The following is a 25,460-nucleotide window of genomic DNA, read 5'->3' as shown; positions in this document are numbered from 1 at the left end:
ATTATAGAACGTACAATAGTTCTAGTGTACCTGATGGTGTTCTGACGTAACGTCGAAACGCCAGTTTTAATTTGTCGGATAAAGAGGTTCTGGTGTAACCTCGTCACGCCAGTAGTACTTAAAACGGATAGAGCAGTTCTAGTATACCTGATTGTGTTTCTGTGTCACGTCGACATGCCGGTAAAACGTGTATAGGATAGACATGTCCGAATACATCATGTAATGTTCTGTAGTGATCTACCCTGCACCATGGGTCTATTTAGACACGGTGGCCAGAACGTCAAGTCCTCCCTCTTGAGATTCCCCTTGAACGAGCTGCTCTTGAAGCAAAGAAACTGTTATCAATATCTTATAGCTTTTGTTGGACGTCTGTGAGGAACACACTTGCTCAAACACTCTCGAGTTATTGTACACATGCCTCTTGTTATGACTTCCATGAGACCAGTCTAGCCTGATGCCAATGTAATTCTTTCAGGGGTAAAATAATAAAATAACACTACAAATGTTGCTTTTGGACTGACGTACTTTCACTATAAAGAGATGAGGCAATGTGAAATTAGGTTTAACGTTGCTTTCAGGAGTATGCATTTATATGACATGAACGTGTGTGTGGAGCATGTATGGGGTGTGTCTGCTTTAACTAGTCGCGACTTATCCAGATTTTATAGTGCAAGCCCAATGAGATGCCATGCCGCAGTTTAACATGAATACCCCACTCAGACATATGATACTTCCAGTCTCCAGGCAGATGCTCTGTTCACTACACCATGGATGCATAGTCAGTAACAGTATGGAATGCTGTTTACTGCTTACTGGAGTAATTAATCGTGAAGAAAACAAAAGTTTGAACTGAAACATTGACATTTACTCTGAATTGTTGTCATTTTGAAGAAAGACGTTAAATGCACTAAAAACAAAGTGGAAATTACTTTTGTCACACAATAAATACTAACCTGCCCAACCAGTCTGTATCGACGGAATCCTAAACTAAAATGTCAGTAGATGCAAGAAACACAGTTCTCTTCTATACTTGGTGTAAGCACCCTGCACACGAACGACTGCCGCCAGACGCCTCCTAATTCCATGAGTTGCTCTTGAATTCGGGATATTGTAGCTGGTGTATTGCAGTGTAATTTATTACTAAACAGTATTGTAATTGTATTGCATTCTGTCTATGAAGATTTACTAGAAGTTCATAGCATTGTGTTTCGACAATGGTTAGTTGTCAGGAATGTAGTACTATCTAATGTAAGCAGTGGTGTGGAGTCAAGTGTAATCTGAAATCTTCTAGAACAGGGAGGCTAACCAAGCATGGTCACGAACCTTCTAGAAGGTATTTAGACTATATGAGGGAGCAGAAGCGTGCTTCTCTCATCTGACATTATATCCAGATCAGCAGGTTTGTGAAGATCATTGTTTTCACCCTGGATATCCAGTCTAGGCCTATTTGACAAGCTTAACTGATGTTGCTGCTAGGTGAATATTGACATTTTGCTATTGTTATAAGGTTAAAATGCATCTCAATAACATCAGAAAATGGTAACAAAATTGTAAGAAATCGAACCGTTGATAACTGCAATGATATAGCTGCATTATATATATAACGTTCGTGACAGAACCATTAGCTAGAACGGAACTAATAGAGAAATGACATTTCACATGATTTATCACCAGAATGTTTCCAAACACTTCGTATTTTAGGATTATTTCCACATTTTCTTCGATTAGTTAATGAATCATGAATGAGCTAAGATACTTTTCATTTGCAGAATCAGGAGGTGAGTTACAAAATCAATAGAGAGCTCGAGATGCTCAATCTGGCACGATTACGACACACATGAGTTCATGGTCAGATCTAACTTTTATCGAATCAAATTGAGGCATCGCTACATGTGACAAAGAAAGGTTAAACTCGACCTCATTCAAAAGATACGTTTAGCACTAGTAGTGGTGCTCGGTGTTTGACAGAGACTGCGGCAGATCGATACCACTCTGTTTGACCAATCTATGATGAGTCTAGCCTGTCTCATGTAGAAGTTGTCTTTGATGGACTGGAGCGGTATTAAAAGTATGTGAGTATAACTTATGTTTTGTGTTTACTCCAGGCGAGTGCAAGGGCCGGTACATGACTGTTGATAGAGACAGTTTGGAGTAAGATAAGAGTCGATAGACCAATCACTCCTTGAATAAGATGACCCAATGCTGACCAAGCGAGTTGTTAGGTCATGGCTTACATTGCCTTTGACGACATGGAGCGACAATAAAATAGATAACTGTAGTAGGACTCAGTTAACCCCAAAACGCAGTTACGACACTATTAACACTGCTATTGTATTTTATCCTGCCATTGTCATTGTTCTGCCACTATATTTTGTACTGCCACTCCACTGTGTACTGCTGTTGAAATAACTATGTAGCTATTTGCATTAATTTGTAAACCAAGTTAATCTTATAATACACTTGTAAATTGTATTACATTTCTTTGTTATGTATTGGTTTCACACTGAATTCTTTTGCGTGTTGATGTCTGGGAAAACTTAATGTTACAATTTGGAGGTGGACACGTAACATTGCCCATTCCGTATGCACCACTGCAGCAGCTCCAGGTGAATTGTCGAACTTGACGGCCTAATATGTCCCACATATGTTCTATGGGATTATGATCTGGACTTCTTGCTGGCCAAGGAAGTGTAGCGATGGCATGCCTCCGTAAGAATACCAGAACACGTGATCTGTGAGGTCTAGCATTATCATCAGTTACAGGTCTAGTTTCCAACGCATGATTGTTCAAAAAGGGGATAACTGCAGTCTCCCTGATGACATGTTGATGTCGAGCTCCGTTCAGATCACCCTAGACAGTGATGATGTCAAGATGATAATTGAATGAACCTCATCCCCATACCATTCACGATCCCCCACCAAACGGAAAGGTCTCTCTTGAGTGTCGTTATGGTTGTATTTTCCTGCCTCAAAACACGTGAAATTGACTTTCATAAAAAAACGAACTCTTCGCCATGATGCGATATTCCAGTTTAGACGTTGATAAGACAATACCAAATGCGCCGCTTTATGGGCATGAGTGAACAAGGGACGTTTGACTGGTCTTCTGGCTCAGTACAAAATATCGTGGCAGTACAAAATATAGTGGCAGTACAATGACAATGGCAGTATAAAATACAATAGCAGTGTCAATAGTGTCGTAACTGTGTTTTGGGGTTAACTGAGTCCTACTACAGTTATCTATTTTATTGTCGCTCCATGTCGTCAAAGGCAAGGTAAGCCATGACCTAGCAACTCGTTTGGTCAGCATTGGGTCATCTTATTCAAGGAGTGATTGGTCTATCGACTCTTATCTTACTCTAAACTGTCTCTACCAACAGTCATGTACCGGCCCTTGCACTCGCCTGGAGTAAACACAAAACATAAGTTATACTCACATACTTTTAATACCGCTCCAGTCCATCAAAGACAACTTCTACATAAGACAGGCTAGACTCATCATAGATTGGTCAAACAGAGTGGTATCGATCTGCCGCAGTCTCTGCCAAACACCGAGCACCACTACTAGTGCTAAACGTATCTTTTGAATGAGGTCGAGTTTAACCTTTCTTTGTCACATGTAGCGATGCCTCAATTTGATTCGATAAAAGTTAGATCTGACCATGAACTCATGTGTGTCGTAATCGTGCCAGATTGAGCATCTCGAGCTCTCTATTGATTTTGTAACTCACCTCCTGATTCTGCAAATGAAAAGTATCCTACCTCATTCATGATTCATTAATTAATCGAAGATAATGTTGAAACAATCCTACGATAAATACAAAGTGTTCGGAAACTTTCTGGTGATAAATCATGTGAAACGTCATTTCTCTATTAATTCCTTTCTAGCTAATAGTTCTGTCACGAACGTTATATATATAATGCAGCTATATCATTGCAGTTATCAACGGTTCGATTTCTTACAATTTTGTTACCATTTTCTGATGTTATTGAGATGCATTTTAACCTTATAACAATAGCAAAATGTCAATATTCACCTAGTAGCAACATCGGTTAAGCTTGTCAAATAGGCCTAGACTGGATATCCAGGGTGAAAACAATGACCTTCATACACCTGCTGATCTGGATATAATGTCAGATGAGAGAAGCACGCTTCTGCTCCCTCATATAGTCTAAATACCTTCTAGAAGGTTCGTGACCATGCTGGGTTAGTCTCCCTGTTCTAGAAGATTTCAGATTACACTTGACTCCACACCACTGCTTACATTAGATAGTACTACATTCCTGACAACTAACCATTCCGCTGACCACAAACCTGAGATCCAGAATTTCCGTCGACACCCAATCTCATCGAAAAAGTCATCTCCTCCGTACTCCATCCCACACCCTTGTCTACGACCTTCTAACTTGAACCCGCGCCCTTCCGCATCACATTCCTCTTCATAGGAAAAGCTTCCCTCATACAGCCAATATTGATACCTACCTCACTTGCTCCACCGCCAGTCATTACCCTACTTACTCGCGAAGATCAGAGTAGAACAGGTCAGGCTCGCTGACTTCGTTGACGCATGTCATCGTATCCCAATTGGGTAGATCGATGCTCATGATGTCAATCACTGGATTGTCTGGTCAAGACTCGATTATTTACAGACCACAGTCAAAGATTGGAATATTGCCGCGTGCGGCGTTAAACAACAAACAAACAAACAAACAAACATTACTATACTTAGAGCCAACGCCAGAAACACCACCAAAGCCCAAGAACACAGAGATGTAGTTTATTAGATTGACTTTGACTGTGGACAATCCTATGTAGGTGAAGTATCAACATCAGATTCAAAGAGATTCAATCACATCATCAATTGGGAAAACATCCAAATCTACTCCAGCAACCTCCCTCCCAATTGCGTTGATCGGTGCTCATGATATCAATCACTGGACTTTCAGGTCCAGACTCGATTATTTACACACCGCCGTCATATAGCTGGAGTGCGGCTTTGAACAACAAACAAACATACATTCACAACCCTTACAGTAATTTTGCCATTTCTTTTCACTAAATCATTGCTTTTAAGGGCGTAATCGGTGGGGTTAGTCGTTCAGCCATAATTATTTGGATGTTTGCAAGCGAAATATGTATATTTTAATCTCAGGTGTATTTTATCGATATATGTCTCCACGAAAACATCTCTAAAACCTTTTTGGATAATTTATTTTTAAAATAAAAGCTTATGAATGAAACAGATGAAAATAGTCCCGGAAAGGTCAAATTTGATGGTCTCAGCAAATCAAATTACAGGAAGGTTTAATGCCACATACTCGTATGTATCCTGACAATTTGCTATTTTACTCCTTTACAAACTGCTATGTGTGCTTCCGTTGACACCCAAACTCATCGACAAAGTCATCTCCTCTGTACTCCATCCCAGACCCTTGTCTACGACCTTCTAACGTGAATCCGCGCCCTTCCGCATCACATTCCTCTTCAAAGGAAAAGCTTTCCTCATCCAGCCAATATACGTCACTGGCTTCATCGCCCTCATTACCCTACTCACTCGGGGTAGATCCGGGGTAGAAAAGGTCTTCAGCAACCCATGTTTGTCGTTTGTCGACTATGCTTGCTGTAAGAGGCGCCTAACGGGATCGGGTGGTCAGGCTCGCTGACTTGGTTGACGCATGTCATCGTATCCCAATTTGGTGGATCGATGCTCGTGATGTCAGTCACTGGATTGTCTGGTCCAGACTCGATTATTTACAGACCACAGTCAAAGAGCTGGAATATTGCGGCGTTAAACAACAAACAATCAAACAAACAAACATTACCCTACTTAGAGCCAACGGCAGAAACACAACCAAAGCCCCAAAACACAAAGATGTAGTTTACACATTGACTGTGGATGTGGACAATCCTATGTAGGTGAAGCATCCCGCCCCATTAAAGAGCACAAAACTTCATCCATCAAATCAGACAGTAAATCAGAAAATGCCCCCATCACATCATCAATTGGGAAAACATCCAAATCTGCTCCAGCAACCTCCCTGACGTCTCTTAAACGAAACTAGCAGAAGCAGTCCACATTTGACGCCACAAGCCTTCTGTAAATAGAGATCAAGGCTATGTCATCCCATCCGCGTGCGATGAACTCATAAAGCAACAGTTTTTGCAATCATACCACCAAGTAATTTAATCTGGTATAAATGGCTTCCTGTTAATTGACTTCCTCATCGCGTGTTCTCTGTCCATCATTTTGTTACAATTGTTGTTCATTATTAGTTAACTTACTCATATTTATCATATATAATTCTGTACCAAACATATATTTCGACAGAGAGCAATATCAGTAAAGAGGAAACTCAGTTTACACCAGATAGAGGGGTTGTGGTTAGCCTACTGGTTGAAGCGTTCGCTCGTCACGCCGTAGGCCAAGTTTGCTTCCCCACATGGTTACATTCTGCATTCATATTGCAGGAATATTGCTAGAAGCTAAATTCACTCACTGCAACGGATAGAATGACGACGTGACATTTAGTGTGTTTTTTTTAATTTATTTCTTTTTGGAGTACACAATCAATGCGTTTACAGTATATAGTTCACATACAATCTTGAATGTATACAAGTTACAAAGTATATCTTTGGGTAAAAACAGACAAAACTATTCCAGTGTCAGTGACATTTACTTTGTGTCGTGTTACTTACAATCCAATTCTCTAATTTGGGATATTGTTAATTTATAATTTACAATAGTAAACATATCTGGAGAAAATAGTAAACTTATTGTGGAGACCTAGGTCTGGTGCACACTATGAGCAACTGATATTCGTGTTCCACATACATAAAAACTATTCAAACTGTACATGCACATTTTCCAAACTGAAGCTTATGCGACTCAATGTCACTGATATAGTATCTATAAATCAAAAATGATCAAGATATGCAACATAAAAATTACAGTCCACAGATAAAACAGTAAACTTTGATAGTTATGTAAATCTGGTAGTATATTTGCAAATAGATACTATTGTTATAAGGTTAATTGTAGCAAATTCAACCGTTCAAAACTGCAATGAGGAGTTGCATTAGGTATACAATGCTCGTGAGAGAGTACTTTGAGTTACAAAGGAATTAACAGAGAAAGGACATTTCACATTTATCACAAGAGTATTCTGGACATTATGTATTTATCATTGGATTGCTTCCACATTATCATGGATTAGTAAATGAGTCATGAATGAAGTTAAGGCATCCTGTTATTGTTAATGACGTTTTCACAATCAAACAACAAGACATAAAGAAAATATGGCATACAATATTACAATATGTGTTTTCCAATTCCTACATGAAACATCACATGGTTTGATCTTCAATCTTATCGATGAACCATCGGTCAGCTGATACGACCAGCATATGTGGCTTAGCATCAATTTTCACCCAGAATCCCCACCTTGGACATGCCATCATGCAGACGATAAGCATAGTTGCCATTTACGGCAAGCATGGGTTGCTGAACACCTATTCTATCCCGGATCTTCACGGGTCAATGAATCATAAAGAGTAAAAGGAGGAACATGTTCATATGATAGCAACAATGTTGACGCCTCTGCTGTTACGCACAGTTTCTCACCGCAAGCATCCAGCCTTCTTCTCCCTTCTCTCTCATGAACCAAGAAACATCTAGGTACCCAGATTTTGAAAGGTGACAGACATCGCCACCAAATTCATGAGAGCGATCGTAGGTAAGACATGTAAATGCTTTCTCACTGCTGCACATTTCAGAACATTCCTTTGCAGTTTTATTTCTTTCTGTTCTGTCATTGTTGTCGTGTATACATATGCCTTGGTATGTGGTAAATCCATTGCCATACTTTTTGCAACCTGGAAAATATATTGTCCAACAAACAATATTGCAAGTAAGCACAGTGAGAATATTTGTAAATAGAATAGCATGAACAACACATTTGACCTTTCCGATCAAATGACATGTTCATCTCATTGAGTGATCTAACACAGTTGACATGATCATTAGTACTGCTGACAAGCTCAGACAATTTCTGTGTACGTCATCAGAATCGCAGCCACAAAGGCCTTATTATATTAGGCATGTATGTTAAAAACTGACTCACGTCTTACACAACTGTTGTTGTCAGGGTTGAAGCTGTACCCTGGTACACACTTGCAGGTCTGGGTGAAGCACACGAAGTTCCTGGCTGCTGGACAATCAGAGTTCGTTAAGCATCCCGATTCCAGGGTGCTGCTTACAGTGTGACCTGTGCATATCCGCAGTTGTGTCAGGCTGATGTATGTCAGTCATTAACCATACAAATATATTTAGAATGGCAAACGTTATTCATATTCAAACTAAACTTTAATTCACATTGTCCAGTCCCGAGCGAAAAAAATAAAGACTAAACTTGATATGAAATAGAATGCACGATTGTGATTTCTAATTATATTCAATGATGAACTTTTCTTGACAGACAATTTATTTTAGTTACAGGCCACCGACCGATAATACAATAATATAGAATGATAAATCACGCATGCTGAAGTAAAATACACACGCACACGCACATATGTTCTCAACAACAAAGGTTCCTGTGACACCAATATTTTTGTGTATTTTTCAAGTAAAGTTTGGTTTAGTATGGAATCAAGTCACAAAAACGTAACTGTTACAGAAAAGCATGCATTCCATGCAAAAGTTGACTTTTATGCAAGCCCCATTCATTTCACTACCCAAGAATGGGTATAAAACATGTGCGTTAACGGGATTCGATATGCATTGTTTAGCATCGTGCCGACAACAACCAGTCAGAAAAACAACAAAATTACACAATTATTAAAAATTACGAAATGCCTCGCCTGTCCAAAAATGAGCGTCTGTGAGCCATTGGTATGCTTGAAGCAAGATCGAGTCAACATGATGTTGCAGGACAATTTAACGTCTACAGAAATACCATTTGGTGTTTATGGCAAAGTTGGCAACAGTCGAATGCCGTCAGAGACCATCCTCGGAGTGGCAGGCTACGAGTAACCAATAATCGACAAGACAATTGGATTCGAACAACACACCTACGAAATCGATCCCAGCCAGCAACAGTGACTGCAAGAAGCATCCCTGGCCTTCGACGAATATCTTCACAAACCGTACGTCGTCGTCTCAGATGTGCAGGGATTGTCGCCAGAAGACCCGCCAGACGTCCCATTTTGACAGGAAACAAGCGTCAAGCACGTCTACAGTGGTGCAGACAGCGTCTACGCTGGGACGGCCATGCAGTGGGGCCAAGTTCTTTCCACTGACGAGTCTCGTTTTCACCTCAGCCACAGCGATGGACGGATCCGAGTGTACGGACGTCAGTCATTGTTTCATGGAAGAAGATCAGTTCGGGGGCGGCAGCGTTATGGTATGGGGTTGGATTACAGCAAGACAGAGGACACGTTTGATAGTGGTAGAAATCTCAATGGACAGTCCTACCGCAACGAGATCATCGGCCCTGTTGTTCTACCGTTTTTGCGTTGTCATGGCCCAGGCATTACCCTTCAACATTACAACGCCCGGCCTAATATTGCTCGACTTGTTCAGGATTCTCTTCAGCAAACCAACGTGAATGTCATCCCCTGACCGACTTGCTCCCCTGATCTCTCACCAATCGAGCACATGTGGGATGAGATGGATCGGCGCCGTCGACGTCAACCACGTGTTCCAAAGACACTCCAGGAACCTCGAAACATGCTCCAGTAGATATGGACAGATATCCCACAGGACTTTGTGCGACGCCTTGTCCATTCCATGAGACGAAGATGTGTTGCTTGCTTGTTGTGGACACACACGCTATTGATTTGTAAATTGACATTTTGGCATGTTCATGTTTTTTTATGAAATCAAGCATTTTCTGTCAGTATGGCAAATTAAAGCATTTGAACACTTACAGGAGTCTTTTATCGGTTGCAAGCCGAAATTGTTTCAGATTTGGTAAAACTTAACTTTGCATTAAATCTTATTCAATGTCACAGGAACTTCTGTTGTTCAGTAATATATACCAGCCACAAAAAAGAATCTGTGTATTGTCTGAATTATTTCTTAATTCGAAAATATAACAACGATGAAAAGTTTCCATGTAAACTAAAATAGGTGGATATTGAGATCATAAGAAGACGGCAGAACAGCATGTTTAATGTCCATGACGTTGACGTTACGAGTCAAATTGCGGGGCAGGGGTCAAGCAACAATGTCACAAACTCAGTGAAGGATATGCCCAACGTGTGCAGCGATAACAGCAGTGCATCGCAGGCGCCGAGTCTATCTAATGGGCATTGCGGAATGTCTGGGCATATTCTCTGTAACTCTGCTGCCAAATTACGAACGTCATCTGGCGGATTTGGTACACGGCGAGACGTCACTCCATTTCATCCCACACGTGCTCTGTTGGGGAGAGATCCGGTGAATTAGCAGTCCATGGCAGTACCTGAGCATTGTGCTGTTGAAGAAAAGCCATAGCAACCCTAGCCACGTGAGTCCGGGCATTATCCTGTTGGAATGTCAATCCTGGGCCATCACGTTGAAGAAACGGAGTTGCCAGTGGTCCGAGAAATTGATTTCTGTAGCCCACACCTGTCATATTGCCCTGTACAACAACTAAAGAGGTTTTCTGAAGTGCACTTATCCAACCCCAAATCATCATGGAAGAATCTCCCGAAGAGATTCCTCTCCATGACACAGGATTGAGCACATGTTGGAAATGTTAAGTCTGGACTCGTCTTTAAAAACAACGGTCCTCAACTACAACCGAGGTGATTTCGGCACCACCGCCTCATGACATTGTGCAGTGGTGAGTCGGGGCATGATGTGCGGTGCATAAGCCGTTTACTTTCCGAATGATCAAGCGTCAAACTGTTAACCTTCCCAAATCGACAGCAGCTTTTGACATTCATCTGCCCCACGAATTGTATCGAGATGCACATGCACAAACGTGTTGCACGTTCCCATGCCGAAACCACTGACGTCACGAAACGTATCACACGCATGTGTGTTCAATTCAATTCTCTAATTAATGTGTTTGCATCTGTATGTGTGTACACATGTAGTTCCGATATATGTTTTGATGTCCTTGGTGCAGCATCATTTTGTGGCTAGTATATATTTCATTCATGAAAAATAGGTATTTCGTATTTTTTAATTTGGAGGTTTTTGCAAAGTATAACCCATGTGAGCTGTGTGAAATTTGAGATGGATATTCAGTGTAATATGGTGGGAAGTGTTTTGTTCTTATAATGGCATATCGTTCACATATAATCAATATGCGGTATTAATATACAATGTCATTTAGAAAGTGGTCAAATGTAACAAATGTTATCTTTCGGATAACACTTGCTCAGTAAAGTCCTAGGTTCTATTACATTTGACCACTTTCAAAATGGCATCGCTATGTGTTCATAGCTTTCGACCAAAGGAGCCGTGCCAATTTACACTTGTCAGAGGAGTACACAAAGTAGTGATCTGGACTATCAGTTGTCGGAATTTCAATTTGTGGAAGCCTCGGTGGCTGAGTGGGTTTGATCGTTAACCTAGTGTGCTGGTGATTAGGTGCCTCACTCTGGGAGTATTGGTTTGAATCTCGGAAGGGATCTACATCTAGATATACATCCTCACCTACACCCTGAACGTCATACACACAAGCACCTTCACCCTCTCCCCCATCTACATCCTCACTCACATCTTTTCCCTCACCCTCGCCATTTTCTAAGGCACACCTCAATTACACGCTTAAGCATGACGGCATCCTCATCTACACCTTAACCCTCAGACCGTCTCCATGGTCTTGTGGTAGAGCCTCTTCCTGGAGAGGGGAAGGTCCGGGGTTCGTTCCGCTACCGCGTCATACCAAAAGACGTCAAAAGATGGGACATTAAACCCCATTTCCCCTCAACTCACCTTAACGCTCAGTTACACCCTCAGCTTCACCTACATCCTAAATATTATTTACATACTTACCTTTATCTAAATCCTCACCTACATACTCACCTCACCTACATCGTCTACAACGTCAATGAACCTAAACCTCATTGACATCCTCATCCGCATCACTATCATCTGCATCCCCATCTACATACTCGCCCTCATCTACTCCCTCAGCCATGTCTGCATCCGAATACAACCTCACCCACATCTATACCTTCACCCAAATGTACATTCTCACAATTATCTACTCAATCACCTAGATCCTCGACCTCATCTACACCCTCATCCACATCTGTACACAGCCATATTTGCATCCCACTCTCATCTGCACCCTCCACCTCATCTACAACCACATCTATACCGTCACCGAGATCCTCACACTCATATTCACGTACCCCTTATTCACTCCCATACCTGCGTTTACACCTTCATCTACACCCTCACCCACATCTATATCCTCGCACTCATCTGGACATACCCCTCATTTACACCTTCACCCTCATCTACACCCCACCCTCATCTACACCCTCACCCTCATCTACACCCTCACCCTCATCTACACCCTCACCCTCAGCTAAACCCTCACCCTCAGCTACACCTTTAGCTTTTAACAACAGGCAAAACGTAAATCTTTGAAGATTCGAATATTCTATAGATCAATGTTTGGCATCCATTTAAATACTGATCACAACTGATAGAAAGGATAAATATGTAATGAAATACAATCACACATAACTTGATTTTGATACTTTGATGGCTAACAGAACTAACATTTGCGTTACATTATCTGTTTTCTGGCCAAGGTATCACAGTCTTTTCCACTGATGCCATTGAAGCGGACATAGCCAGAGAAAATGTGAGACACAATAAATAATACATGCCTGATGGAGCAGGCTTAACCTCTTCTATAAAGAACAGGAGGTGCGCCCTCGACGGAATCGGCAGTTGGTACGAGACAAGGACAGCGCTGTCCTTAAGCAAACCATACTCAAATCTTTAGAGATTCTACCCCATTTGTGAAAATCCTGAAGCTTCGAGGTACACAGATGTGTACAATCGGGAGGCTGAAGTTGCTGGTATTGCCTAACCGGCTCTACTATAATTATATTTGTCAATGACATCCATGAAAGACAAGGTTTTCTATCGGATCTTCACACAGCTTGGCATGTAAGTCAGGACCTTATGTTTGCAAATTCACATGTCAAGTGCACATGTGAAGTTCAAAGAAAGAAGCTAAGAGAACTTCACTTGTTTGACAGAGCTGTCAACAGAATGTAAGGAAATATTCTGGAATGATAATGACGCCATGTGACTTCCTGGTCTCACGTTTATCAAAGGTTTGGTTTGGTTTGTTGTTGTTTAACGCCGCACTCAGCAATACTACAGCTATATGACGGCGGTCTGTAAATAATCAAGTCTGGAACAGACAATCCAGTGATTGACATCATGAACATCGATCCACGCAATTGGGATCGATGACCTGCATCAACCAAGTAAGCGAGCCTTTTACGACAAGCATAGTCGCCTTTTACGGCAAGCATGGGTTGCTGAAGACCTATTCTACCCCGGAATCGTTTATCAAAGGAAACAATGCTATCTGATGAATAAATGGTGTATGTATGTCCTTCTCATGGATTCGAAAATCGAAACTTTCATTAAATCTTACAATACAGTTGGGCAGAAAGTATTTATCAGATACAGCGTTTTGTATGTTAATATTCTAAAACTGATATCGAGAATGTCTTATATAGCAAACATAGTTTAAAGTCCCCATGGCTTGGTAATAAAAGTAGTCTTACCCTCAACACAGACTGCGCCACCACGACGTCTCTCCACACAGCGAGTATTCGATTTGCAGTTCACCAGGGAGCACGCACCTGCTGAAAACTAAAACAAAGATGTTATAAAACCAGCTCCAGTAATGCTATTGATCTTGTCCATGATGTCATATTATAGAAGTCGATGTTTGTGAAGAACAAGTTTTCTTCTATATAATCTTCTCATTTAATACCTTCCAATGCTTCAATAAGTGTACGGTATACCAAAAATATGGCAGGAGAAAAGCAGAACTGTTTTGTACTGTGGACTTTTATTGCTGAATTTCATGTTTGAACTTAGATGATGTTCCATATAATTACCGAATCAATTCCTTGTGTTGCGTTCCGACTTCCAAATGAAAAATCTAAATGAATTGATGGTGTAACCAACAAACAACAAGGGCATGCTATTCAATTAACAATTATATTATAAAATTAACTAGGTTAACAAATCAATATAAATTACTGCAAAAGTAATAACAATGGCAGAACACAATAGAGTGGCAGTGCAATTGCAATGGCAGTATAAAATACTATAGCAGTGGCGAAAGCAAAAATGTCAGTGATAATATTTTCCAGCTGGCAGCAAAAGTATTAAGGTTTCCAAAGTAGACCTTGGCTGGATATCAAGGGTGAAAACAATGATATTCACACAACTCCTGGTCTTGATGTAATGTGAGATGAGAGAGACATCCCTTCCCCCTTATATAGTCTGTATACCTCCTAGAAGGTTCTGTACCACGCTGGATTAGTCAATTGACTCCAAAAGTATTTAAATATGGTAACCTTTACATCACTGCTTACATTACACAGTGAGTGAGCGAGTGAGTTTGCTTTCATGCCGCTTTTTACATTATTCCAGTTACATCACGGTGTGTCTGTTTAATGTGGGAGGAAAGCCCGAAGTGATACAGGTCTCAGACGTCTACCATTTCGGTGAAACCCACGAGCACGGGTATGGTGCAGACAAACCTAAAAACATAATCGGGGAGAACCGAGATTCGAGCCCACAAACATGTTTCTAGCATGCCCCAGGGACGCAACTCTGCATTGCGAATCGCGGCGCCTTACATGACTGGGCCACCCATGCCCCCTTATTACACATTTATAAACATCCCTGGCAAACACAATGCTATGAACTTCTATTGCATCTCGACAAAAACAATGCAGCTCACAGGGAGTAGATTTTGATTTTCAAACTTAAAAACAAACTTACTTGATCTTTGTTCTTCGGGTAAGTAACAGTTTCCATAATCGACCAACTCCCTACATCGTCGTGAGAAAAATGACACGCTAGTCTGTCAATGTTATACGCAAAACTCATACATAGGCCGCTTTGGATACATTTAACGGAGCAAAGCTTGATTCCAATACCAAGCACTACTTTTTTGTCTGCCGATTGTCCAAGGGTGAGGGAAAAGCAACTGAGAAGTACAGCTAGTAGTACCATCCTCTCAACGCTTCTTAGGTTCAATTGCACTACAGTCTCAGAGTATATCAGGCCTCTCTGAACGACGCTAATCAGTAGGAGCCCGATGCTGCCGTCGATGTCCTACAACACAGATGCACTACCTCCTCAGAATATATCACAGCCCCTGGATGGCTCGGTAGAAACAATAGGTGCCTCAAGGCTAGCTGTATGAGGTCTCATTCCATCTGTAAGTACTATGTTAATGGACCAGACATTGATATATGACATGGATATTCACTGGGACATGACAACATAAGTTGGAATAGCTATTATTAAAGACCTTGATTGTGCATTACACTCCATTAGGGGGGACATATATAGTAATATGAATACAATTTGTTTATATTGATCCTATAGAGCATGTTTTATGTGTCAAGTGTAATATCCGGTTGTCTCTCATCGAGTGACGGGGGAAAGGAGATATTTTAGCCACGAGTGGAAATATCGCCTTTTCCCGTCATGACTTGAGCGAAACGTGATATTTCACGAGACACAGGAAACACCCTATTTATCATATGCTTTTTTGCGTAGTTGGAAATTACATTATTTCATTACAAATGTAAAACTTTGAAGTGTAAGTTCTCCCTACCTAACACACAGGGACGTTTCACCACCCTTTGTATTAACAAAAAATATTTAAGGTCACGAATATTCTTTATCATGCATTTAGATATGATTATATACAAAATCAACTTTAACAGAAAATATTCTTTTAAAAGCTACGAGACTGCATTTCGAAGCAAAAGAATACACTTTTTTCAAGAAACAAAAATGGCGCAGTGCGAAACTATAAGTCTCGATTGAGGAGTTAAATGAGAAATATACAGTTTATAACAAAACATTTTAAAGAGAAAACCAAACGACAAGAACCGACATTAACTCCAGAAATGACCATCTGTAATATTTTAACCTTGTCAATGGGGAACTAACGTAACAAGTCAACAGTTTGACTACGGGCTAGACACTTATGAGTGAGTTAGTGACTTTAGATTTATATTCACATCGGCAATAGTTCAGACACATCGTGACTATATCAGGTTGTTCAGTAATACTACATAATTACAGTTGATACAATCTGCCGACAAAGGACAGTGAAAGCACTAGATTATCACAGTTGTAGAATTAAAAATGTGACTATTACAAACGAGACATTGTAAATATGGTCTAGAGATCACCAGCAACTAGGGACCAGGTACATATGCTCCCTTCATGGTGCCCCAGCAGAATTTACAACATCCCACTGGCCACTGGTGATTGTTAGAAAGTTTAAGCCAAAACATTTAAAACCTACAATTATTCTACGATTAAAACCATGAAAAATGAAGAATACTTTGAATGAAATTGGACTTACGTACCCTCTCAAGGGGCCAATTATTGTACGTAACTTCAACAGCCTTTGAAGGTACAGCAACTAACAATCTCAGTTATCAATTCATTCTATCAAATTAAAATCACCTACTTTTTACAAAACATATGATCAAAAGTTATCAATCAACTATATTTCTTTTAAAAACCCAAGAATTAAACGAGAACTTACATTAAAAAGATCCTTTATGGATGAAACCTAGAAATAATGACCCCTTGTGATGGAAAAATCAATACAGTCAAGCAGGACGTACTTGACCGTGATTCTTTCATCACAAGGGATGCAGAATGGAGGATCTTCACCTTTTAATAAATACTCATGTGTACAACGAGAATGGAAAATACCACATTGTCGCATAATGACCTCTTCAAATCTGTACTGACAACCCAAATAGGTGTAACCGTTAGTTGGTTTTATTGCACGTAATTTATTAGTACCTACTTGGGTGTCCCACTTCTTTTGCATTAGGTCTTTGATATAGCATTTAATTAAAGGGTTGTACTTGCTGTATGGTACAAAAAGTGGTGTCAAAAATTTGTTGAGAGCTGCCTTTGCTGCTGCATCAGCCATTAGCATCAGTGAGTGAGTATGGTTTTACGCCGCTTTTAGCAATATTCCAGCATATCACGGCGGGGGACACCAGAAATGGGCTTCACACATTGTACCCGTGTTGGAAATCGAACCCGGGTCTTCGGCGTGACGAGCGAACGCTTTAATTTAACCACTGGGCTACCCGACCACCCCTTCATCAGCATCAGCATCAGCCATAGTGATTCCAACATGACTGGGCAACCAGCAAAAGACGATGTCGTATTGGCCAGTAGCAAGGTCATGCTATAGTTCTAAAATATCTAAAATGAATGGATGTGTTGATGAGCTCGAGATATTCTTGACCATCACTATCAATCTTCAGTGCAACATCACCATATCCATATTTCTAAGAGGACGAACATAACAAAGGCAAAAAAGTATTGTGTTATTCCACCACAACGTGTTAAGAATGGAGTCGGGAGTTGTCCAACCATGTTGAACAGTTTCCCAAAGTTCGTTTATTTCAGTTTGTATCACAGCTTCAGCAACTTACGGTAAGTTCCCCATACTTTTACATTTGACATTTTCTAATTTTGACATAAACACCTCACGTGCATAAGGGGCTAAAACAAGGGCTGGTCGGCTCCTAGTCAGTATACTAGTTGTGTGTGAGTGAGGTATTCATGTAAAACTGCTAGGTGTCTCATTGAGCTTGCACTATAATATCAGCATTAGTCCGGAGTAGTGTATGCGCATCGCTGTATAAGTGCAATAATATTGAACGCGACGTTAAACCCTATTTCACCTCACCTCCGGTGATTAAGGATCGTTGTGTGTACACAAAAGTGGAGTACTGACGATGTGTGATGTCATGGTTTGGTTATGTTATCAGTTTCTGGCATAGCGGCCCCCTGTAAACTGAGATATCGCCATTCACTAAGTCGAGCTGCGTCCCTTGACCATGTCAGGATACACCGGTCGTGGACTCGAATACCAGGTTTTGTACTATTACGACTTTCGTTCAAGGGGAAATTGATATGAAATATCAACAGGCCTTTAACTACATGTGAAAATAGTTAGTGTTACAAATACTGATGGCACATGTTTCAGGTGGTGATCATTTAAAAGCAACAGCTCTGGCCATCGTGTTCATGATCAAGCTGATGAAAGCCCAGGAACTGCCTCTTGTGCTGGACAGTCAAAGGGAAATAACTCCAGGCTCACGCGATCACAGTCGGACAGTGAGACATCCGAGCACTGCAGTCATGCCCTGAAACGGGGAAGCTATGAATCTGTGAAATATTAAACCTACAAATCCGTGAAACATTGACTCGGTGAAACTATGGAAGATTGACTCCATGAAGTTTTGTCACATTAGTTACATGAAGAGGTTAGCAGGTGGCAACAGACGCTATGAAGTTTCTAACTGTGAAACATTGACGCTATCAAGATGTTAGTTATGAATCTGAAAGTTATTTGCTGAAAGACTATTGAAGCTACGAATCTGTAAACTGGAAAGTATTGATGTTTTGAAGCTGTTCTTTGAAACATTGTCGCCATAAATGTTTCAGCAGCAAACACACTCACATGGACGCTACGAAGTTCTAAGCTGTAAAACATTGACGCTATTGCTACGTATCTGTTAATTGTAAAGCATTGGCGCCATGTAGTTGTTAACTGTAAAACATTGACGCTATGCGCCTGTTAACTTGCTACAACATCACGGCGTTTTGAAGCTGAACGCGGTGAAACATCGACGCTATAAGCTGTAAAACATTGACGCTATAGCTACGCATATGCTAGCTGTAAATCATTAGCGCTTTGGTCTGCTAACTGTAAAGTATTGACGCAATGCATCTGTTAACTTTATATGTTAATCATGCTAAAATTGTTAATTGTGAAACATTGACGCTCTGCAACTGTTAACTAAAAACTATTGACCCTATGCAGCTGTAAACTGTAAAACAGTGGTACTATGCGCCTGTTAACTGTAAAACACTTACTTTATGCATATATTAACTGTAAACTATGGACGCCAAAATCTGTTACCTGTAAAACATTGACGCTATGCATCTGTTGACTGCTCAACATTGACGCTATAGGAAACACTGACGGTATAGCTTTGTAGCTGTTAACTGAAAAACATATTTACGTTTTCAGCCATTAACTGTAACACACATTTACGGTATACAGCTATTAACTGTAACACATTAACGGTATGAAGTTTTGAAACTATCAAATTTGTCACAGTTGCCTTACTTGCCTGAATCGATTGCTGACTCTGAGGTAATAAGTTATACCTTTGTGTTGATGCCAACGGCCACTATGATGGACCCAGGTTGTTAGGTTGTTTATTAAAATCCGCAGCCATATATGCTTTCGAAAGCTTCCAGTTGTGTTAGGGGGCACGGGTGGCCCAGTCGTCTAAGGCGCCGCGATTCGCTGTGCAGAGTTGCGTCCCTTGGGCACGCCAGAAACCTATGATTGTGGGTTCGAATCCCGGTTTGCCCCGATTATGTTTTCTAGGTTTGTCAGCACCATACCCGTCCTCGTGGGTTTCACCGAAGTCGTAAACGTCTGAGACCTGCATCACTCTGGGCTTTCCTCCCATATTAAACTGACACGCCGTGATATAACTGTAATACTGTTAAAACCGGCGTTAAAGCAAACTCAAGCCATGTCATCAGTCTTTCACTGGCAAGACCGCCTCCATGGTGTAGTGGTAGAGCGTCCGCGTCATACCAAAAAAAAAATTAAAGATGGTATTTGTTGTTACCCTGTCTTGCGCTCGGCATTAAGGGGCTAAAACAAGATCTGGTCGGCTCGGAGTCAGTATACTGTGTCTGAGTTGAGTATTCATGTTAAACTGTGGCATGGTATCTCAGTGAGCTGGTACTATAAATCGGCATCAGTCCGGACTAGTACAAGCACACACACACGCACGCAAGCACGCACGCACGCACGCACGCACGCACGCACACACATGCACATGCACGTCGATATACGTGCAATAATCTTGGATGCGACGTTAAACTCCATTTCACCTCACCTCACTTTCACTGGCCACGTCAAGGTTTGCCACCTCTGACATGGAGGCATGCACTGACAAGGACATTGTATCAGAGGATTCAAAACGGCAAAACATCGTGACCAAAAACATATTTTAGAATACGTTCTGTTATCATACAGGCGCGTTTAATTTCCTCTCGTGCTTTGTGTGGTTCTGATTAGGAACCCTGGTTGATTTCATAGGTTCAAATATAGGATTTTTGACATATCAACTTGAAAACCATTTTTTCGCATGTGGCTTTACTCTGCGGAGCCTATGTTTAAATTATACCAGCGGGGGTAAATACCATCCACTGTGTTTGCACAGACGTTTTGGAAACGTTTACCGAAGTTTTGGAAGTGTTAGATAAACACATATATTTTCATGCAATGCATAACTCCCATAACAGTGTTGACAGTGCTCTCTGAAGTCTGATTTCAGCAAGGCATTGCATGGATAAACCACACGAAGCGTCATTTAGTATTTTAACAGCATTGATCAGCAAATACTCTTATCCCTGTCCATCATCTGCACAAGGATTGTGTTAAGAATGAACCTGAAAGCTAGGCCGTGTTGACATATTAAAGTACTGTCGGAAGTGCTAGAAATATTTTCTTGCTTCATTAAAATACGAATCACAGGGCAATGGAAATAGCATATATAAAATAACGCCAATCGATCTAATCTAGCCTATCCCAACTAACACTGTGAGTAGCCTTTAAAGGTACTTTTAAAGGTAAACTGATGATAAACTTAGAAACTATTCATGTGTTGTCATGCATGTACCAAACTGCCTATATCATGAGGTAATTCACAAACATCTGTTCCGAGGCAAATGTCTCCAACGAGTTGAGGGTGGTCTCAATATATATATATGTTATTGTACTTCATTGAGATGTGCAATGACGGGGTAGCAATTAAGATACATTGTATGAACTGCATTATATTTGCTTGGAAAAATGATGGAATACTTAAACGCTATGAAACGGGATGAGTATTGGAAGGTTAGGGTTTATGAATCAAGAAGTATTTGTTGTTCTGCAGATGATGTCTTTAGCCGGCAATTGACTCAGATAATTATAATGACGTATCTGAATCTGTACTATCACTCAAAGGTATGATAACTAGTGCCATAAGGTTGATATCTACGCCGTCACCTTGGCGGAACTGACGTTCTGTTTCAAAACATGATCATCAGCCATTCGCCATAACTCTGGTATGATTCTAACAAAGGCTGCGTTAATAAACTCTTTGACATGAATGAGTTTGAATGTTGTGTTATGTCTTGCACAGTAAGCCAGGAAAAGCTCAGTAGGGTTGAGCTCACAATGTTCGAGTGGCGTATGAATGTCATCAATACTGCGGAGATAATGTGACGTCATAGACAGGATGGAATATTTTCCTCTCGAAACTGCACGGTCATCGCCACGTGCACGATGTCGAAATCCCATCTCGTGAAGAGCACTAATTAATATGGCCCGGGAAAACATTAATTGTCTTTAATTTCCTCACGAATTCTACAAGTAGGGGGTACCATCTGCATAAAACCTGAACACGGTGCCTTATCGCCCCTCTACAAAGCTGTATAATATAATTTTACGTCACGGTTTCGTTTTTGAGACGACCCCTACCTTTTTTGTTTTTAAATATCATACGGTAGAGCTTTTGGTATGAAAGCCCCAGAACTTGGGCAGTTAGGTAATACACCCTGTCTAAACTAATAAATAGTTCCCTCTATCTCTCTCATGTCTAAAGAACTTGTATACATTTCCAAACACATACTCCATGCCGTGTAGTATGACTATGGCTTTGCAACATCCAAGCGTAATGCAACATCAACCGTGGTAGCAGTATTGACAAAACAAATGCAGCATAATTTGTTTTATAATATGCACATCTATAATTTACTCCAAAAGACTTGTTTTTGTTGATTAGATGTTTTATGAAGACTACATTATTAGTATTATAACGGAGTCACGCGAGCATTCTATGGGCCGTCTCAGACCGTGTTGGACTTAATATGAACTTGTTTGCGTTCGACTTTTTCTCCTGTAAAATTGTCGATAGGACACCTTGTGACTGAAATACTTCAAATCACAGGTAATTAGATCGGTAGTTACTCGATATTTCAAAAGCAACAGTTGGGCAAAAACTCCAACCCTTTTTCACGGGCAAAAAGCATTTTTTCTAGCATTTCCGACTGCAGTACATCAGTGGATGTGAGCATCAACAAATAATGGATAATGTTACGTGTCGATTCCCAAATTGAAACAGTATGTTTATCAAGAAATCTGTACGTAAAAAAGTGTGTGTAAAATCAACAAACAACCAACAAGTGGTACACAATCAACAAATCTATAACAAAATTCACTAATATAAGTTTACAAATCAGAACAAATTACTGCACAGCAATTATAATGGCAATTAACAATAGAGCGGTAGTACGATATTAAATGGCAATAAATTATACGATGGCAGTGGTCAGTATCAAACACAAACATACGTGGTGATAGCAAAAGTCAGTGACAATAATGTATATTCACCAAGCGGCGACTGTGGCCAAGCTTCCGTAATGGGCTAGGCAAGGAATCAGAGACGATGAGTGATCCTCACATGAATATGTGTGTGAGCAAGAAACCAAATATGTGAGAGATGCGTAAACATGCTACTGTCCCTTTATATACAGTTCAAGTCGCCTCAAGAACCCCGTGGTCTAGATGTAGAGCATCCGCCCGGAGAGGGAAAGGTCCGGGGTTCGATTCCCGGCCGCGTCATACCAAAAAACGTTAAAAAATGGTACTTTTTGTTGCCCTGTCTGGCGCTCAGCATTAATGGGCAAAAACAAGGTCTGGTCGGCTCGGAGTCAGTATACTGTGTCTGAGTGGGGCATTCATGTTAAACTGCGGCATGGTATCTCAGTGGGCTAGCACTGTTAATCGGCATCACTCCGGACTAACACAAGCACACACACACACGCGCGCGCGCGCGCGCATGCACGTCGCTATATAAGTGCAATAATCTTGTACGCGACGTTAAACACAATTTCACCTCACCTCAAGAACACCACAGAATATTCTAGTCAACACAACACACTCGTATCTAAATATTGTAACTTCCTGACGACTGCTTAGATTAAATGTCACTACATTACCGACTAATCACTGCCTAAATACAATGCAATGAGCGTTTACTGAATCTCAACCAAACCAATGTAATACAGTTAAAATGATTGTTAAACAATAACATTTACTGCCATATAACAATAATAATATTAGGTCTGTGAGGACAGACAGAGTTGTAGACAGACAGATAAGTACGCATTCCATATACAGGGAAATATCGGTAGTCCGGAATCCCCGTTATTCCGGGCGAATACTCTCAGCGCGGTCTACAGATGTTTTATGTGACATTACAATGTACCGATTATCACTTAATCCGGATGTTAGATCCCCTGTTCGTTTGATCAGGGTTACAACATTCAAGGTCTTAATAAGGCTTTCAAAACTTTCTATGGTAAACATGTGGATGACTTCACCAAATCAGACGCATCAGTGACCAAAATGATGTCCGCTGCAATTCTCTATTTTCGGGTTAACAATTGACTTTCCTTTGCATGTGTTTGTGACGGGTGCCACCAATGGTCACTCTATTTGACACTGTCCTTGAGCATGTGCAAATAAGAAAACATTACAATGGATGAGATTTCAATTTGTCCACCAAAACGTAAGTGTGTTACCCTACTAGTAGTCTGTGCTTGATCAGACAGAGCACTGTCCCTAACATGTCTGGGGAACAACGTTCATGTTACATGGTAAAAGATTACATTAAAAATATCATAACATTAACAATTTTGTGAACATTACGACAACGTTGACAATTCACATGAAGACAAAAACGGAAAAAAGAAGTAATATGTAGTAAAATGTTCAACTGACTTCCTGTAGCTTCCTTTGGGCAAAAGTTAAAATTAAACTTTTAAAGGTCACGTTGGCATGGACCATAGCTTGTGTTGGTACGACTGAATTCAATTTGGTATCCTGACTTTGTATTTGGGAACCCTTCTCACGAGACAAGGCTATGGGTGCCATATGTGACCATGTGTTGAAATGTGTGCTGATGCTCCACAGATGACATACAATACAGTTTGGTGCACAAGGGAGATACCATACAACTAATTGATGTGATGAAGACGAAGACGAAACTTATTAACATGGACTGATGATACCTACCTTGGCGAGGAAGGTGAAGTAGTTGAACGTGGAAGTTGTTAGCGTGGGGCGTAGATCCAACATTTAGCCTTGAGGAATGACTGTTTCATACGGACTGAACGCACTAAGGCGTCTTCATTTTAATAATTGGTTTACGGATCGGTCGTATGTCATAATCAAGAAAGTAGAAAAAATATATTCTCAATTAACATTTTTCTAAAAACCGCTTTAGCAATACAATATTACAAATTGTTTTCAGTCCTGTCCCAAAACTTTGCACGACCCACAAGACGTGAACATGTTTTCACAAGAGACCACTGTAAAATGTGAAAGCATTTTGGTTTTTTCGACCACCGGCTTTAGGTTTTGAGAAAAGAAATCCCCAAATCAAGCAATAAAAAAACTCAATATATTTATCACAATAGGTTTTGGAAACCGCAATAAGACAACCAATAGTGCATTTCTATTTCAAACAAAAAAGGCAATGTAAATCATTGTACCTAAGGTAAGAATGAGACTCAAGCTGAGTGACATAACGAAACAGATTATGTCCAATTTACTGCTCACCTCAGTCAGAGGAATATCTGTGGCATGAGGGATTGAGGCGTTGTCGTGGCTGTCATACCGACTGACAGTTTGTGCACATCCCATTTTGGCGATGAATCGTGTTAGCCTGTTGTGCTCCGTCATGAGACTGATGCGTTGGATGGCGATACAGAGGAGAACATACAGACCACTCAGATTGAGTTGGCCACAAACGTAAAGGGAGATAAGCGAGATGCTGCTGGAAGTCTGGGGTAGTATACCGCTAAGAAGTGTGATGAAGACTGTGAAAGAGAGAAAGAGAGTGACAGATATGGACAGTTTCTCTCCTGTTTCCGCCTTGACCAGGAACACGAAGGGGTTGATTGTGGATATGACAAGGATGGGTAGAAGGAGAGTCACCACGTAGTAGAGAGGCCTTCTCCTCAATGTGATTGACACACTTTGAAAATGTACATCATCAGTCAGTTCAGGCTCGTTGTGCAAAGTAATTACGTCGACATCCCATTCACCATTTG

General features: G+C 40.7%; 1 long non-coding RNA gene across 1 annotated transcript; it reads right to left on the bottom strand.

Moving 5' to 3' along the window:
• Positions 1-6,455: 6,455 nt before the first annotated feature.
• LOC125382895 lies at positions 6,456-13,870 on the bottom strand. Its single transcript, XR_007222555.1, has 3 exons — positions 13,757-13,870; positions 8,122-8,265; positions 6,456-7,873 (listed from the first exon to the last, which is right to left on the bottom strand). It is a non-coding gene; the product is annotated as an uncharacterized LOC125382895 (long non-coding RNA).
• Between the last annotated feature and the right edge of the window lie 11,590 nt (positions 13,871-25,460).

This window comes from Haliotis rufescens, unplaced genomic scaffold (assembly GCF_023055435.1).
Source record: "Haliotis rufescens isolate VD_foot unplaced genomic scaffold, xgHalRufe1.0.p SCAF_21, whole genome shotgun sequence".
NCBI classification, from domain to species: domain Eukaryota; kingdom Metazoa; phylum Mollusca; class Gastropoda; order Lepetellida; family Haliotidae; genus Haliotis; species Haliotis rufescens.
This window is presented reverse-complemented; position numbering and strand designations above follow the sequence as displayed.